The sequence below is a fragment of the Capsicum annuum genome, chromosome 5 (genome assembly GCF_002878395.1).
Source record: "Capsicum annuum cultivar UCD-10X-F1 chromosome 5, UCD10Xv1.1, whole genome shotgun sequence".
Lineage (NCBI taxonomy): Eukaryota > Viridiplantae > Streptophyta > Magnoliopsida > Solanales > Solanaceae > Capsicum > Capsicum annuum.
In genome coordinates, this window is record NC_061115.1 from 43,193,497 (window position 1) to 43,199,328 (window position 5,832).

Sequence of the window (5,832 nt, forward strand, 5' to 3'; positions counted from 1 at the left end):
ACATATCATATTCTGTAGGGTATCGTCATACCCGACTTACAAGTCATTAATATCACTTCCACATATGCATGATCACGTAAAAACCAAGGTTCTTCATCATTTACCAGCGGTGAACAATATTTATTTCAAATTCGTGCTCTCTTTTGTTGGTCACAATATGATATGGGGTATCAAGACATTATCATGGGAATTTGAAAGCAATTTATCATTCATATTTATCAAACTTCCATGGAAAATCTCAAATCACATATGCATGGTTTCAACCATTGAAGTATATAGGCAAAACAATTCCCATATCATAAAGAAAAATGACTTAGAAATCCTATTGAAAGCAAGTTATTAGCATTTGATTGAAAACCCCCAATTAAAAGCATGCATGTTTATAAAAACTAAACCCATGAGATTTTTGGATAACCCCACGTACGTCGATTACTAAGAATATTAGATGCTTCTTGAAGCCTACGTTGAGAGGATTCCAAATATGGAATTTGTTCCTAAAATCCCGGGTTGAATCTCGAGTTGCTTGGGTTTTTATTTTGAAACCCTAAGGAGAATATTTGAGCACTTTTGATGAATGAAGGTGTATTTTGGGGTCCTTGGAACTGAATTTCGTGTTTTAGGGCTAAGTAAGGGTGGAAAAGGACCATTTTGTCCCCAAAACGGAGTGTTTAAGTCACTTGAATTCTTTACATAGGCGCCGCCCATCCTATTGCCTATGTTTACATAGGCACCGCCTTGGCTATTGCCTATGTTTACATAGGCGCTGCCTAAGATATCGCCTATGTTTACGTAGGCGCCGCCTAGGCTATCGCCTATGCTTTTTAGTGGCCATGGGCGATTGGTTAGGCGACGCATATCACTTTGAAAGGCCATAACTTCTTGCTCAGGTGTTGGATTTTAGGAAAATTGGTATCGTTGGAAAGCTAACTCGAAGACCTATCATTTGACACATAGTAGGCTCCCTAATTCGACATATACAGAGAGTTATGGTCGATAGAAGCTGACACACTTTACCACGTCCACTAAAACTTAGTCGATCGAAATAGTTTCAACTCGTCCTTGAGTTGAAGGACCTCTATGGTCTAAATTAAATCTTGAATGGATTCATATGCTACACAATTAAAATGCCTTGTTGGCATAGGATTTTATGGCTTCGAGGTTTATCAACACATCGGAATCATGGTCTATATTGTAGCCCAAAATGCAGGGCATTACATTATCCCCCCCTTAGGATCATTCGTCCCCGAATGATGATGCTGGACATAGAAAGACGCGATTTCAAGCATAATAAAGGACTAGGAATGATAAGATAGGAATAGTACCTTCTGTCTCATCCTCCATCGAAGCAAACCAATTGGGATATCTAATTCTCATGTCATCTTCTGACTCCCAAGTTGCTTCTTTGACTTTCTGATTCCTCCACAGTACCTTTACTGAGGCTATATCTTTGCTCCTCAGCTTTCGAACTTGGCATCTAAAATTTTAATGGGATCTTCTTCGTAAGACAAGGAGTCTGTCACTTTGATACCCTCTACTGGAAATACCATAGAATAATGTCCAATGCATTTCTTCAACATGGATACATGGAATACCAGATGAACGGAACCCAAACTTGCAAGCAATTCTAGCTCATAAGCAACTGCACCAATCTTTTTCAGAATCTGATATGGCCTTACATAGAGAGGGCTCAATTTACCCCTTTTTCCAAACCGCATAACTCCTTTCATAGGAGAAACCTTGAGAAACACCCAATCACCAACTTCAAACTCTTGTTCTCTTCTCTGAATATCGGCATAGGACTTCTGATGACTCTGAGCAGTCTTGAGCCATTCTCTAATGATCTTCACTTTCTCTATCGCCTAATAAACAAGATCAGCCCCATACAACTGAGTCTCACCCACTTCATACCATCCTATCGGAGACCTACATCTCCTCCTATACAAAGCCTTAAAAAGAGCCATCTTAATGTTGGCATGGTAACTATTATGGTAAGTGAATTCAACCAGTGGCAGGTGATCTATCCAACAACCTTTGAAATCAATGACGCATACCCTCAACATATCCTTAAGGGTATGAATGGTACGCTTAGCTTACCCATCCATCTGAGGGTGGAAAGTTGTGCTCAAGTTCACTTGTGTACCTAAACCCTTCTAGAAAGATCTCCAAAATTGAGATGAAAACTGCGTACCTCTATCGGATATAATGGACACTGGTGCCCCATGTAACCGAACTATCTCGTCAATGTAAATCTTAGCATAACCCTCTCCCGAATAATTAGTCCTTACAGGCAAAAAGTGGGCTGACTTTGCCAACCGATCTACAATCACCCATATAGAATCATACTGGTTTTGGGATCTCGAAGGTCCTGTAATAAAGTCCATGTTTATCATCTCCCACTTCCATAAAGGAAGGGCTATCTCTTGGGAAATACCACCTGGCCTCATGTGTTCTACCTTCACTTGTTGATAGTTCAAACACTTGGACACAAAATCAGCTATATCACGTTTCATGTTATTCCACCAATACGAGGTTTTCAGATCATGGTACATCTTAGTAGACCCTGGGTGAATGACATACCTCGAAGTGTGCACCTCATCAAGGATTCTTTCTCGCATTCCATCAATATTTGGAACGTACAACCTACCCTAAAATCTTAGAATACCATCACCACCAATTTCAAATGACATAACCTTTTGTTGACCCACATCTTTCTTGATTTGCATCAAAATGGGATCTTCAACCTGCTTCTCCTTAACTTTAGCACAAAGGGATGACTTAGCTAACTCATGAACAATCAGCTCTCCATCTTTGGAATGTAAGATTCGCACTCCTAGATTTTCAAGAAGGTGAATATGCTTCACCATCTCTTTCTTTCCTTCTTCTACATGAGAAAGGATGCCCATAGACAACCTTCTGAGGGCGTCGGCTACAACATTTGCCTTGCCCAGATTGTAATGCAGACTCATATCATAGTCTTTCAAAAGCTTTATCCAACGCCTCTGCCTGAGGTTCAATTATTTTTGTGAGAAAACATACTGCAAACTCTTATGGTCAGTATAAATATCAACATGCACTCCATAGAGATAGAGCCTCTAGATTCTAAGTGCAAACACCACGGCTGCTAACTCCAAGTCATGAGTAGGGTAATTGCACTCATGCACCTTTAACTGCCTAGATGCATAAGCTATCACCTTACCATGATGCATCAATACACAACCAAGTCCCATACGGGACGCATCACAATAAACCATAAAATCATCCACACCCTCGGGAAGGGTAAAACATGAGTAATAGTCTGCTTGTCGTTCAACTTCTCCAAACTATTTTCACACAAGCCAGACTACACAAACTTTATCTTTTTCTGAGTCAGTTTAGTAAGAGGAGCAGCTATGGAAGAAAACTCTCTACGAACCTTCTATAATACCCTGCCAAACCCAAGAAGCTTCAAATATCGGTTGGAGTCGTGGGTCTAGGCTATTTTCTCACTGCTTCAACTTTCTGGGGATCCACTCTTATCCCATCACTTGACATAATATGCCCCAAGAAGGTAATAGCGTCTAACCAGAATTTACACTTAGAAAATTTGGCATACAACTAATGATCCTTAAGGGCCTGAAGAATCATTTGGAGGTGATTGGCGTGATCCTATTTACTCTTAGAATAGATCAGAATATCATCAATAAATACAATGATGAACAAGTCAAGAAACTGATGAAACACTCTATTCATAAGATCCATAAAGGCTGCAAGGGCGTTAGTTAACTCGAAGGACATGACTAGAAATTCGTAGTGACCATATCAGGTTCGGAAGGCTATCTTGGGTATGTCTAACTCCCTAACTTTCAACTGATGATAACCCAAATAAAGGTCTATTTTTGAAAAACACTTGGCACCTTGAAGATGGTCAAAAAGGTCGTCAATCCTAGGGAGTGGATATTTATTTTTAATCATGACTTTATTCAATTGGCGGTAGTCTACACATATACGAAGGGAGCCATCCTTCTTTTGCACGAAGAGCACAGGTGCACCCTATGGGGAAACACTAGGACGAATAAAGACTTTGTCTAGGAGGTCTGCAAGTTGTTCGTTTAACTTCTTTAGTTCTGCGGGAGCCATTCTATAAAGCGGAATAGAAATAGGATGAGTGTCTCGCAACACATTAATGTCATAATCTATTTCCCTATCAGGGGGTATCCCTGGGAGATCTTCTGGAAAGAATTCTGGAAATTCATTCACTACAAGGACTGACTACAGAGAAAGATTTTCAACTTTTGAATTTTTTACTCAAACTAGATAGTACATATAGCCTTTGGAGATAAGCTTTCGGGCTCTAAGATAAGACATAAAGTGACGTCTAGGTTCCACAGAACTCCCTACCCATACAATTGGTGTCTCATTCGGGAAAGAAAAAGTGACCTTTCGAGTCCTGCAATCGAGTGTGGCATAACACGAATGGAGCCAGTCCATCCCAAGGATGGCATCAAAATCTATCATATCAAGTTCTATAAGGTCTGCCACAGTTTCCCTGCTATGAATAGACACGACACAATTTCTATACACCCTTCTAGCAACAACAGAATCACCTACAAGAGTAGAAACAGAGAAGAGTTCTACAATAACTTCGAGCTCAAACTCGAAACCAACAGCCACATAAGGGGTCACATATGATAAATTAGACCCGAGATCAAGCAATACATAAACATCATGAGAAAAGATTTGTTACATACCGGTGAAAACATCTGGTGAAGCTTCCACCTCCTGGAGGTTAGTCAAAGAATATAACCAGTTGCCACTGCTCCCGGCAGCTGAAGGGGCACCCTTAGAAAGAGGAGCTGTGGAGGCAGCTTGGGACTTAGCCTCCCCCTCCCCCGAATTTCCTCCAGTAGAAGGACAATCTCTTTAAAGGTGACCCACTTTACCACAAGTATAGCAGTTTTTCCCCTCAAACCAGCACTTCCCTAGATGATTATTTCCGCAAACCTCACACTGCGGATAAGTACGATGCTGCTGGGAAACACTGCCCTGAGACTGTGTACCTAGAGCTTTGGATCCATGAGGAGTCTGAAAACTCTGAGTTTGTTTATCTATCGGTGGTCTGGGTGCTGGGGTACTGGCTGCTGACTGTGCATTATTCCAAAACTTCTTCTTCGACCACTTATTACCCCAGTTACCACTCTGTAGCTGACTCTGGTGCTGGTCTATTGATTTAGTTCTCTTAGCCTGTCTGTCTTTCTCTCTAGGTTCAGTTAAGCAAAGTATAAATCCTTATTCAATATAGACCCCTGGCACTCAAGTACTAGGTTATCAGCAAGGCCAAATGAAAATTTCCTCATCCGGGCTCTCATATTACTAGTCAACTCTAGTGCATAGCGGGCTAGTTCATTAAACTTCAAAGTGTACTCCTGGACACTCATACTGCCCTACTTCAGATTCATAAACTCTTCCGCTTTGGTATCCCGCAACTCCAGAGGAAAGAATCGACTAAGGAAAGCTTCCACAAATTTAGCCCAAACTGTGGGCTCAGCACTCTCACCTTTTGCATCTTCCCAGTCGGCATACCACTGATTCGTAATATCCTTGAGCTGATAGGTTGCTAGTTCCACCCCTTCAATCTCATCCACATGCATCACGTTAAAGATTTTTGCCATCTCATCCACGAACACCTATGGATCTTTCTCTACCTTGGTGACAGTGAACCTAGGTGGGTTCATCTTCATGAAATGTTCGACTCTAGTAGCCTCAAACATAACAGATTCAGAACCAACATCTTCCAATCGGTGAGCCTGGTTAGCCACCAACTGTGTCAGCATATGAATAGACCGTCTTAATTTT